The following is a 13,842-nucleotide window of genomic DNA, read 5'->3' as shown; positions in this document are numbered from 1 at the left end:
GACAAGTGCAGATTTGTTATATGATATAGCGTATAATGGTGAAGTATATTTTCTAAATTGTTCACAATAAACAAGAGTTACTTGTAAAATTAGAAAATAAAACTGCTGTTTAAAATCACAATTACACTGTTTGACTCAGTAACTCCTCTTCTTCAAATCTATCCTTTAAAAAAATCAGAAATTCAGTGAAAGATGTTGGTACAAAGATGTTATTGAATCATTGTTTATAATTTCAAAAGATAGAAAAACAGTTATCTAGCAGTTAGAGAATGGTTAAGAAACTAGTTGTGTCTCCACATAATGGGACACTGTGAAGGCACTAAAGATGCTTTTTTAGAATTTTTAATGACATGAAAATATTTTTGTTATAAAGTTCATTTTAAAAAGTATAAAATTATATATATAATATGATATCACTATGTTTAAACAATTTTAAAACCTGGAATATACACGCTTAAATGCTAACAATGGTTTATCTTGGTCATGAGATTATATATGATTTTTATTTTCTTCCATATACTTTTATTTTTATATACTATGTCTATAATGAACACTAATTACTTTATGACCGGAACTTAAAAAAAGAAAAAAAGAACAATGGAGAAAGGGTGGAAGAGGAAATAAACTTCTGTGTCGGGTAACAGAGCTAAGGACAATTATCAAGATTGTTGAGAAGATTAGATGAGGTAACATGCATGAATGTGACTAGCACATAACAGGTGCTCAATAAATGCAGGTTCTTTCCTTCCCCGCTTCCATTCCCACACTCATCTCCCTCATTCTGAATAATCTCCATGTGCCATTGACAGTCTATCTCACTCTCCTTTACTTCAGTAACATCTGTCTCCCCAGAGGGTCTGCTGGCCCAAGAGGACTGAGCTAGCTCCTTCCCACAGCTCTTCCTTCCGGGCAAGGTGCCAGCAGGAGCTCCAGGCAGCCTTGCTGACTAGGGACAGAAGAATAGGGACAACACCTGCTTCCCTCCACTCCAGTAACCTATGCGCATGTTTTCTTTTCAGGGCGACATCTAGGGAGGTAAGGTTTGCATGGAGCATAGCGAGAGGTGAGCTTCCTTGTAAATGGTTCCTTTCTGCCCTTCAATCTAGAGCTGGCAGAACTGTTAGGCAAAGAAGGCAGGGAGATGGCTCCAAGAAAAGTTCCTCCCTCACCAATAACTGGTATCCCACCATTAAAGCTTAAGGTATACCACCATTAAACCTTAACTATGGTTATGTAATACTCTTTCCACACACCTTTTGCAATGCAGATTCCCTTTGGTGGAGAAACATATTAAGGCTGTGGTCCCTTAATATGCATACATTTATCAGCTCCCCTTCAGAAGGCAGGTATGTGAGAGGCCCAACATGTGGGAGCTGAACAGGGAACTACTGAGAATAAACATACCTGGGGAGGGGGGTCTGGAATCTTTCCATTAGCAAACTTGCACTGAGTCTCCTGCCATGTGCCAGACACTGCTACATCGTAGAAGATGCACACCAATACAAGGCAAGGTCTGGTTCTCAGGTCTCTGACTCTGTAAACAGAGAACTAAGGCAAACTTCTGAAAAATAACAGCAAAAACACATGGTAGAATAGAACTGCAGGATTGAAGGGACCTTAAAAGCTTTCCAGGTTGACTGTTTAATGGGTTGTGAAATGACTGTTGTAATAATAAGCACAGGGATATAGGGCTCAGAGATGGCTTGAGCCAGGACCGCCTGGGAGAGCTTCGTGTGCAGAAGGATTGTTAGGACTGGGTAGGCACAGAGGACTGGGAAAGGCATTCAGGACAGGTGAAGCACAGAGTTGAGAAAATATTTGAGGGACAGTGTGTACTGTTGGAAGGAGGTTGGTGAAAGGGAGGAGTAGGAAAAAGTGCACTCAAGGGAGTTGAGTTTTCATAGGACCCAGGATGCCAGGTTTGGGTCTCTGGACTTCGTCCTTTGCACAATGAGAGGCCCTACAGGTTTCTAAGCAAAGAGGTGACTTGGAAAAGAGAAGTTTCTCAAGGTGATTCTAGCATTGGCAGGAGAGGGTAGGAACTAATAGGAGTTAGAGACAAGGTGGTGAGTCAGACATTCCCTGCCATCCAGGTGAGATGATGAGGGCGTGGATTAGGACTGTGGAGGTGGGAATGGGAAGAAAAGGACAGTGGTGAGGAACTTCCAAGAGAGGACTGGTCAGGCCTTGGGGACTGAGTGGGGGCCAACCTGGCAGCCTGGCACACTCTGGTGTACCGTGGCTTCAGCTGCTGAGGCGCCACTGCCCCAGGAGTGCTCAGAGTCCCTGGGGGAGGGAGAGGAAGCACATTTCTGACCAGAGTTTCCAGGAGTTGTGCACCAGCTGGGACTGGCACCCAGGGCAGGGGTGGAGTCAGGGAGAGGGGCGGCTTCTCCTATTCTCTTGGACAACAATGCGCCTCAGCCAGCCATTTTCTGTGGTTAGAATGAAGGCCTTTCTCCCCGCCAGTCCCTCACCCACAGGAAATCCGTGTCCCCGGAGTTCACAGCTGTGAATACAGTCTGTTAAAGAGCTAAAGCCCCAGGCCTGGGGCTGCCTGGTGCAGGCCTCCAGGGCCCTCTCAGGGGCCCAAAGCAGCCAAGTACCTTTACTGAGTACCTGAGGACACAGAGGGAGCAAAGCCACGGCCCAGTGGGGCTGCAGACGAGTCAAAACACAACTGCAATGTGGCCAGACACTTGTGGCCACACAAACGGTCGGTGGACCTCTCTGCCAGGTGTCATATAAACAGAGGATGGAGCTGGAACATTCAGGGTGAAGTGAAAAAGGGCTTCACGGACATGGTGACGGTGACATTGAGCAGAATCTTGAAGGGAATGGTAGGGGCTTGTCAGGTATATTGCATTCCTGTGCTAGGGCCTGAAGCAGCATGGTGCACACAGAGAACCACAAGTCACAGGCCAGGCTGCAGGGTACCGTGCAAGTGGAAGGGGAGGGGGTGGATGGAATTGGAGAGGTAAACAAGGACACCTGCGGCATCCCAAGGTGCATCCATCTTATCCTGCGGATCCTGGGGGGCCACGGGAGCTCAGACATGGCCACTCACTGCCGGCCCCACCTCAGGGATATTTTTTCCTCTAGCTGAGCTCTGGGAGTCCAGTTGAGGCACAGGTGGCTGAGGGAGAAAACCATCTCTGCATAACTCACCCTCCGCCAGGCAGCCTCCCACTTCAGGGCTTTGCACGACCTGTCTCCTCTACCTAGAATGCTCCTCCCCTAGAGACCTACTTGGCAGCTCTCTCACTGCCACCCCACTCTGTTATTAATTTCCCCTGCCCTCCTCTTTCTTTCTTGTTTTCTTCCCATGGCACTTAGCATCTCCTGTAGAATATACTCACTTATCATGTCTATTATTTACTGTCTCTCTCTGCTGGAATGTAAGCTCCAGGTGAGCAAGGGTCTTTATCTATTTTGTTCCCCAGCTGTAACCCCAACACCTGGAACAGTGCCTGGCACATACAGGGGCTCAATAACTATTTGTGGAAGGAATGAACGAGTGAATGAATGAATGAAGGCAGAAACCGTCTTTGTAATCCTAGTGTCCAACACAGAGCTGTAAGAAGTGTGTATGTATGTAAGAAATGCTACTATCATTAGGGGCCAACAAGCGAGTGCCCCCCCAGGCTCCCCAGCAGGACCCAGGACCTGGCTTGGGCTCCCCAGTGTGGCGCGGGTTCCCCCCACCCCCTGCAGCCCAGCAGGGCACTTGGCATGGCCTGCAGCGAACGTGCCACTCGGAGAATAAAGCGCTTCCTCCGCGCGGCCGCCCTGCCAGGCTGCCCGGGCAGGGCCATGCGTCCCGGAAACGCCTCCCCTGCAAGGCCTGCGCGGTCCTCCCAGCGCAGCGCGCGACAATGGGTGGGCTAGCAGGAAAAGCCAGCGGCCGAGGAAGCCTGGGCGGAGTTTTCTAGGAAGCGGCCCTTGCCTGCCTCGCGGGGTCCGCCTGGAGAAGGAGAGAACTGGGGTCGTAAGGCTAAAGCCCCGGTGGGCGGGTCACCTCTCTGCTGCGCGACAGGTCTTTCTCCCACCCCTGACTCCCTCTAAATAGGGCCCCAAGCATTGAAAATATCCAGAGCCCCGACCCCATTCATGATTTTAGAATTACATTATATTTATTTATATAAAAAGAAAGCTACACAAGCAGCTATATAAGAATAGGATTGGGGCATGAATACAAGGGCACTTAGCTCTATCTGAAATGTTTATTTCTTGCAAAATAAAATGATTGGAAACCAATGTGAAAAAAAAATCTTCGCTTGAATTTTAGGTGATGAAAATATGGATGCTAGTTATATTATTCTTTTCACTTTTCTGTAACTTTAACATACCTCAAGATTAAAAATAAAATACACTTAAGGAAGAGCAAGAAAGTTTATATTTTCTTTTCCATGAAGACTACTTGGAGGTTCGCTGCATCAATAAATGTCCTGGGTTCCAGCTGTGTAACCAGTTTGGAGACCAAGGCACCATGACAGCGTGGTGGGCAGAGGAGGTTTGCTGGGTCAGGATAGGACAGGGCCGGACACCAAGGCACTTTCTAAGTGTTTCCCAAGTCTCACCGTGCAGAGAGACACCTGCTCTTCCCACATAAAAGGCCAGCCTTAATTCTTTGGCTTCCTGCGTGTTTTATTTTCTATCTCTGTCCTAGACCCCAATTATTGCCACATGAATTAGATGGTGGAGGAGTTGGGTGAGCAGAAAACAAGAAAACCCAAGAGTGTTCTCTGGCAATAAGGGGAAGCCAGTGTCACTTCCTGGTAATTCAGGTCTGTGTCTATCACTGCAATCTCCAAGTGACAGGGCATTTATAAGGGTGTTCACGGACTCATGAGATCCAGTGAAACCCAGCATACCCCCACCCCCAGGCCAGTCTTAAATAGCACGCTCCAGACTCCAGGAAACACATGAAAATTTAGCAGATCCCTATTTATGCACAATCCAATGCAAGTACAAACCACAGGAGTTTGTTTTTTTTTTTCCTGATTTTGTGAGGAAACAAGGGAGCAGACTTGTTTTTTTTTTTTAAATAATGTTCAGGGCATCTTATAGGATCTCATAAGGTTGGTGTTGACTCAGCCCCATCTTTAACCTTCATGAGATCAGTGTCTCTCAGGTGGTATCTTACTCACACTGCTGTAACCATGGACTGGGAGACATTTATTTCCCACAGTTCTGGAGGCTGAGAAGCTCTGGTGTCTCTTCCTCTTCTTATAAGGGCACTAGGCCCATCCAGAGGACTCTGTCCCCATGACCTCATCTAACCCTAATTACCTCCCAAGGGCCCTGTCTCTTAACACCATCACATTGGGGTTTATGGCTTCAACATATGAATTTTGGGGGAACACAGTCCATAACAGGTGGGAAGTATCTTGGGAACCAGCCCTCATGGACAACATAAACACCCTCTCTGTACATCCTGACTGATGCATATGCAATCTTTCTTTGAACTTTCCCGTGGCAGGAAGCTCCTCCCACCCTCCATCCACGGACATAGTTCTGTTCTCTGGGATGTACCAAATTCATCTAGTCCTTCCCGTATTTGCAGACCAAGTTGTCCTTTCTCTAGATAAATGCCTGGTGCCTCCCATAAGCCTCCTACTTTCTTAGTGGACATGTCTGTGCAATGGGAATGATAATCCCAACAGTACTCTGAAATCCTGAGAGATCCTTAAATACCTCTGACACATCAGAGAAGGATGGGGAAGGCTTGCTTGACAGAGCTGTTGTTTGAAGATTGGTAAATGATCAATCCACTAGCCAAGGAAGTGAAGACTTGGTTGAGGTTAACCAAGCTATATAATCACCCAGAGCTATTTACTTCCTGGTCAGCTGGATCATAGAGTTGGTTGAAGATAGACTAGCCTCCTAAAATTGTTTAATTTGGGGCTCACATTGGGCTGAGAAATTTCAGGACTTCTTTATTAGGAATATCTTTTAAATCACTGCTCCATGAAAGTTTTCAAGTATTAATTGCTCAGGAAAATGGAAAGCTAAGCATCCTCCACAATTGGCTTAGAAAATACACACACTGACAGTTTAATCCAACCTAAAATCCTTAAGATACATGTTTTATTTAGGCTCAGATGGCCCTTCATAAGTACCCACTTCAGGGGTTGGACATAAAATTGAGCTCTAGCACATGTTTGTTCTGAACAGGAAGTGTTGGCCAGTATTCCTAATCTCCAGAGAGCTGGCTGGGTGGGGACTCCAATTACAAAGGAAGAAAGGGTGCAGGGGTGTCTGGACTTTCTTCCTAAGCCACCTCATCCTCCTTCCTGCCTCACCCAGAATCTAGCTCAGCTCCCTGGTGGCCCCTTGCTCTCTCCCCCTCTGCCCAGAGATTTCCTTCAGGAGACTGCGGGCACAGGGAGGGAGGGCCCCAGTGTGGAGCCACAGTTTTTAATCTGGGCCACCTGCTGACTCATTTTGACCCTGGGTAATTACACTGGGCTGAGCACAGTGTCTAATTCAACACTCTGCAGCTCCCAGCACCCAGCCAAGCATCCGTACATGTCAAGAGGCCTCGGGAGACAGCAACAGGGAGCAGACTTAGAGACCCAAACAGCCACTCTGTAAAACAGGGGTCCAGCTTCCCGTGTGCCTCTGGGCCACAAGACAGTTCTTAAAAATGCCTCTTTGCATTCTTTCTGGGCCTATGTGGGCACCCAAATGCTGAAATACAGAATCAGTAGATGGCTGTAAAAATGTCAGCTCTGCTGTACACAGAGCTGCTGAGGACATAAGACTTCCTAATGGGGTCCCCGAGAAGCCCAGCCTCAGCAGACCCCCACCCAACTACCGGCCCACAGTCAGGGTGGGTCCTTCAATGATGTCCCGGCTAGAGCAGCGCAAGCGCAGGCTGCCTGCTGTGAGGCGTGTCTGCCCAGGTCCTGCTGTTCACTCAGTCAACTTGGGCAGTTCACCTGCGTGTCCTGGCAGGAATTCCCTCATCGTGAAAACCAAAGAGTGGGGAAGAAGCCACCCCATCTCTAGCAATTTATTTCTGAGGAAAAGAAGATTGAGATGTGGAGTAAGGAATGTTGGCGAGGAATTGGCTGGGGGGAGTTGGAAAGCAGCCACTGAGGGAGGCCATCGAGTCTCTCCGGCAGGCAGGGAGGAATTCAATTCAACTCTGCAACACTTGTGAGCACCCCCTTTGTGCCAGGCACCATGCTAGGATCTGGAATACAAGAAACGCAAGATCCCTGCCTTCTACATTCTCAACTACAGCCAAGTCGCATTGTGCGGCCTGGAACTGAGGGGTGAGTAAGGTGCAGAGGGAGGGGTGGAAGCGAGGTGTCTGCAGGAGACATTCTGAACAAGGTGAGCAGATACTGCGTAGGTCTGGTGAGAGAGAAAGCACGGCCGCGTTGAGAAAACAACATAGCTTAAATGACATCCTGTCCAGAGCAGGGGACTAGGCTAGTTAGATCACCTCTTAAAATCCAGGACTGTCACTGCAGGGGTCTTTATGTTTAAAGCAATAATCCCTCAAGAAGAGAAACAACAGTCCCACACAAGTCCCTAATCAGCCAGACTGCCTTTCCCAACACCCCTGCACTCAGTGTGGCTGCTTCCTGCAGGGTTTCGGGAGACACTGGCACCCTGCTTGTGTGTGTGTGTGTGTGTGTGTGTGTGTGTGTTCTCATGGCTTCCTAAAATGATCTGCTCCCCAAGTGTTCTTGCAGAAGCTACAGGGGCCTCAGATCAGTCCCCAAAGGAGCCCAGGTTGTCTTCCCAACCGTTTTGTAAAACTGATCCACAGAAGAGGCCTCAAAACCAAATGGCAGATCAGGTTTGGAGAAGTTTCTCAACTTATTAGTATTCTCCTTGTTAATATTAGAATTGTCTTCCCTTTGGGGCAACACGTGCTTTAACCCTAGAGAAGGGACCAACCTTGTCCAGGGGCCCTTCTCAGTCACAACAGTCACACCTCTTGACAGTGTGACTGACAAGATCTCCCAGGTCCTGACAAACCGCTCCAGGCTATTGCCACTGCCACTACACCCAGGCAAACCAAGGTGCTGGCTTCTGGGCCCAGAACACGATTGTGCCAGCTCTGCACAGCTATTACCCTTACCAGCACTCACATGCCAATTAAGGTCCACCCTGATTTAATAAGACATTAATGTTGAACAATAACAAGGGATTAACTTAAGCACATAGAGAAACCTGAGCTTGGACACTCCATGTGCAGATTGATTTGTCTCATCTAGGGCCACAGCCTGTTCTTTGGCAGGGCTGGGCGCTGGGAGGCCACAGGGTTGGTGGAGAGGGTCATGTCAGCCAAGGATGACATCCAAGGGCAAGTGTGCAGGGGAGGAGAGGGTGGGAATTGTTTGTAAGGCAAACACAGCCCAGCAGCTTCTAGCTGCTGAGGGGTTTGTCCAGGGGGATACATGTGGAGCTGGATGCAAGGAGGTTTCAGCCAGGCGCTGTGTGGGCTGGGCCAGAGGCCTAACCTCTCTGGGTCTCACTTTCCTCTCTAGGTCTTTAGCCAGGTAGCTACTTCTCCAGGCAGGATGTCATGCAAATGAAATGCGATCTTTCAGCCACATTGTAAACTGCTAGCAGGGAGTAATGGGTGCTAATCAGTCCTTGAATCTTCTAGGGCCCTTGGCACTTAGAAGACACTCAGCCAAACAAATGTTTATTGAACAAATGAATGAATCTGTTTCCTCCCTGTCAGAAATCCCCCATCCCAAAAAGGAAGCAAGTTTTGGGTGAGTCACAATTATTCCAATTGTTGTATCCAAGACCCTCCATTTTCATATTGTCTATAGTTCTAGGAATTCGCTGAGAAACATCAACAAAGTAAGGCTTTGCTTTAGGAAGGAACAATGCTACTGAAAAGCTGGGTGTAAGTCAGATTTTTTTTATGAAACAATCTGGTATTTTAAATGCACAATGAGAACTGGCTATTTTAAGAATGCAGTGAATTTGTATTGAAAGTGAATAATGTGTTAAATAAGTGTAAGGTAAAATCCAGCTAAATCACAGAAATTACGCACACGCACGGATACTCTCACTGTGCCTTCCCACGTCTGTCTTTATCTGTTGCTAAGCATCCAATTTCAAATAAAGATTACATTATTAAAAAGAAAAAAAAATCACTAGTACTGTTGCCTTTATAAATGCAAATGATGGGAGGGAGTCTCCTAATCTTCCAGGATTGCAGCTACTGATTCCCAGTAGGGTGAGAGGGGGAAACGGGCTGGAGAATCACTAATCACCAGTTGCTGATTCGCTTCTGGGAAGCCAGTGAGTCACGGGGGGACTCTGTGGGCAGCCGCATTTGCCCCTCACCAATGACCATACGTCTTCTCCCAGAAGGAGCAGGGTGGGACCTCCACAGCCATCTGGGCAGAGCCAGCCTGGAGCGTGCAAATGGAATAGGAAATGAACAGATTGCCTCCAAGGGGGGCAAGGGTGCAATCTCTAAACTCAAAACAAATTCTCCTAATTGGGCTTTGTGGTCTCAGCTCCAGGAGGCAGAGGCGTTGAGGGTTCTCTCAGTGGGGCAGAATGTGTGGGGGCTGGGAGTGGGGCTGGCATTCTCTCAAGCCCCCAAACTTATTCCCCTGGGGGCGTGGGGAGGGCAGTGTTTGGGGGGGGTACTGCGACAGAGTGGTGGCCTATATTACCATTCACCAATAGTAGAGAGTGCTCTCCCTGCAGGAGGATTATAATTTCTTACCTACTTTAAGTCATGCTTGGCCATGTGACATGCTTTAACCAATGAAATGTGTGCAGAAACAACCTGGGTCATTTCCAGGCAAAGGCTACAAGAGCCAGCACCCACAGTCACCACAGTGTTCCAGAAAGTGGCTGCAGCATCATCCTGGATCCAGAGGGTTGATGGTACCAAGAAGAACCCCCCGCAACCTGTGGTAGACATGTACAATGAGTGAGACATAAACCTCTGATGTTCGAAACCACTGAGATTGGGGATTGTGTATCACCATGCCGTAACCTTGCCTATATGGATGGGTTCATGCATGAATACAAATGGGCTAAGCGTAAATCCTCTAGGAAGATCCCGCAGAACCAAGGAACGCAGGTAACCTGGGCTGAGTCCCTTCAGGGGGGCGGGCAAGGAGGATGGAGGGCCGGCATGCATCTCCCAGGTTACTTCTGAGCACATCTCCTAGGTTACTTCCGAGCACGGAGTGGCCAGGCCTTAAATATCTGAGGGAGAAGGCTTGTCTTGTCTCCGGGAGATTAAGATAATCTTCAATGAAACCTTGTTAATAGTTTCCCCCAAAGGGACGAATATGGAAAGCTTTCCTTTCTGCACTCTGACCTTTCCCATCTCATGTCGATCCCTATCTGTGGACTGAGCATAAGCTGATACCCAGCCCTGTGGCTCTGCCTCACAGAACAAGGTGCGTTCCAGACCCAGATCACATGGAGCTTTGTTGGGAAGAAAAATCCAACCTGCAAGAACTATGTGGAAGCAAGATAGTGCAGAACTGAGTGAAAAACTCTGCAGTCCTTTTTTTTTCTTTTTAAAATAAGATACACATAAACATAAAATTTACCATCTTAACCATTTTAAGTGTACAACTCAGTGGTATTAAGAACATTTACATTGTTGTACAACAATCACCACCATCTATCCACAGAATTCTTTTCATCTTGCAAAAGTGAAACTCTATACCCATTAAACAATAACTCCCTGTTCTCTCCTGCCCCCGACCCCTGGAACCACTATTCTACTTTTTGTCTCTATGAGCTTGACTACTCTTGGCTATCTATAAAACCTTTTGCTCATGCTGAAGGACAGCGGTCTCCAAATATTTTTAACCATGAACTCTTACCAGTTAAATGTCCCACACATACCACCACTATATCTATAATTGTTAATTTATAAATTAGGGGCTGGGTGCAGTGTCTCAAGCCTGTAATCCCAGCAGTTTGGGAGGCTGAGGCAGGAGGATTGTTTGAGGCCAGGAGTTCGAGACCAGCCTGGGTAATATAGCAATACCCTATCTCTACAAAAAGTAAAAAAAAAAAAAAAAAAAAAAATTAGCCAGACATGGTGGTGCACACCTGTAGTCCCAGCTACTCAGAAGGCTGAGGTGAGAGGAGTGCTTGAGCCCAGGAGTTCAAGGCTGCAATGAGCTATGATTGCATCACTGTACTCTAGCCTGGGTGACAGAGCAAGACCCTGTCTCTAAACATTAAAAAAAATAATTAATACATTTATACCACTTTACTAATATATTATGTATATTGGAAAACATGCAGAGAGCAGTGAAGTTTTTATTCCTCCTTTTTAAAACTTTTTATTTTGAAATAATTTTGGACTTATAGAAAGGTTGTAAAAATAGTACAGAGTTTTCATATACCCTTCCCTTACTTTATCCTAATGTTAATATCTTACAAAATCATAAGACACTTATCAAAACTAAAATAGTAACATTGGTACAATACTATTACCCACACTGCAGGCTTTATTTGGAGTTCTAGTTTTCCCACTAATATCTTTTTTCTGTTCTGGGATCCAAGCCAGGATCCCACATGACATTTTGTTGTCCTGTCACTAGCCTCTTGGCTCACTCTGGGATAGTTTCTGTTTTTCCTTGTTTTTTATAACTGGGACATTTTTGCAGAATGTCCCTCAGTTTGAGTTTGTATAAGGTTTTCTGAGGTTTTGATTGTAGTTACACATTTTTGGCAAGAATACCACAGAGCCAATGTGCTCTTCTCAGTGTATCATATCAGGGGCTAACCAGGGGCCATATGTTTTATTACTGGTTATGTTGACTTTGATCAATTGGTTAAGGTGGTATCTGCTGGGTTTCCCCACTGTCAAGCTACAATTTTAATTTGTAATGAATAAATATTTGGGGGAAGACACTTTAAGGCTTTGTAAATATCTTCCTTCTCAAACTTTTGCCTACTAATTTTAACATCTGTTGTGGATCTTGCCTTCAGTGAGCATCACTGTAGTGTTCTAATGGCGATTTTTCTATTTCCTTCATTCCTTCTACATTAATAGTTGGAATTTTTCTGAAAGGAAGGGATGTCCTTTCACCCCCATTTATTTATTTCTTCAATTATTTATTTGTCTATATCAGTATAAACTCATGGATATTTATATGGCTGTAATCTAATATTATTATTTATTTTATTCCTCAAATTGTTCCAGCTTTGGCTGTCAGGAGCTCCCTTGCGTTGGCTCCCATCTTTCTGGCACCACAAGATGATTCAGGATCATCTTGCATTTTCCCTGCCCCAGCCTTCCTTTTCATGGAGAATTGCATTTATAAACCAAGATCTGGGTGTTGGTGTGCTCACTGTTTCTAGGCTCTTTCAGCAGACGGAGATAGGAGATTTATGTGTGTGTACTGATACATGGATGCACATGCATCTATATTTATTTCTGTAGCCATCTCTGTCTTTGCATCAAAAGGCCATGAGTGTCCATAAAGACATGAATGGATGAACAGAATGTGGCATATACATAGTACAATGGAATATGACCTAGCCTTAAAAAGGAAGGAAAGTTTGACATGCTGCAACATGGATGAACCTAACAAGTAAGTAGACTAAGTGAAATAAGCAAGACACACAATGACAAATATTGTACAATTCCACTTATCTCAGGTGCCTGGAATAGGCATATTCACAGAAACAGAAGGTAGAATAGAGATTACCAGGGCTGGGAAGGGTTGGGGGATGAGGAGTTATTGTTTCGTGGTTGCAGAGTTTGTGTTTGGAATGATGAGAAAGTCCTAGCAATGGATGGTGGTGATGGTTGCACAGCATTGTGAATGTGCTTAATGTCATGGAATTGTATTACAGTTAAAAAGGTTAAAATTATAGATCTTATGGTGCATGTATTCTAACATGAGTTCATGCTAATACCTCCGAATCCAATCCAACAACATGCAGTTCATTCTGGCCTTCCCCGTTTTTATTTGTATCTTCTTTTTCCAATGGGAAGAAGGTGGGCTCTCCTTATCTCTAATATATTTACTTATTGTTCAACCTAAGCATATTCATTTTTAGATTTGCTAATGCATATTCCTGTGAGAAACAAACATACTAACTACATTATTTGCACACAGTTCATTTTTCTTTAACCTTACAACGTCCTGTCAAAATACTGCTTCCTTACTTAGGTTAGTTCTTTTCTCATCACCCCCTTTAGTGTGGTGATGTTATTCATATATAATAAAGCTAGGTTCATTTGTCACAGTATGTATCCTATTTTGAGTTCATCCTATACCCTAATTGATTTTTAAAAACTTATATATTGTAAAATTCATTCTTTGTAATGTATAGTTCTATACGGGTTTTCACCAATGCACATAGTGTATCCACCACCACACGTGATGTAGAACAGTTCCATCACCCCCAAATTCCTTCATGCTGCCTCTTTGTCATCAACTTCCTCCACCCTCTGACAACCACTGATCTGTTCTCTACCCCTCTAGTTTTGCCTCTTCCAGAATGTCATATAATTGGAATTATACAATATGGAGCCTCTTGGCTCAGGCTTCTTTCATTGACAAAATACATTTAAGGTTCACTCATATTGTTGTTTGAATCAATACTTTATTCTTTTTCACTGCTGACTAGTAGCCCATCCATTGTACGGATGTATCATAGTTGCTGGTCCATTCACTACTTGAAGGACATCTGGGTTGTTTCTAGTTTAGAGCAATTATAAATAAAGCTGCTATAGGCACCCAGTTGCAGATTTTTATGTGAACTCAAGTTTTCATTTCTCTAAGGTAAATACTCAAATCTGGATCACATGGTCAGTGCATGCTGCCTTTATATGAAACTGCAGACTGTTCCCAAAGTGGC

This window comes from Lemur catta, chromosome 4, assembly GCF_020740605.2.
Source record: "Lemur catta isolate mLemCat1 chromosome 4, mLemCat1.pri, whole genome shotgun sequence".
Taxonomy (NCBI): Eukaryota; Metazoa; Chordata; class Mammalia; order Primates; family Lemuridae; genus Lemur; species Lemur catta.
The sequence above is the reverse complement of the archived record's forward strand: the minus strand, read 5'-3'. Positions refer to the sequence as shown.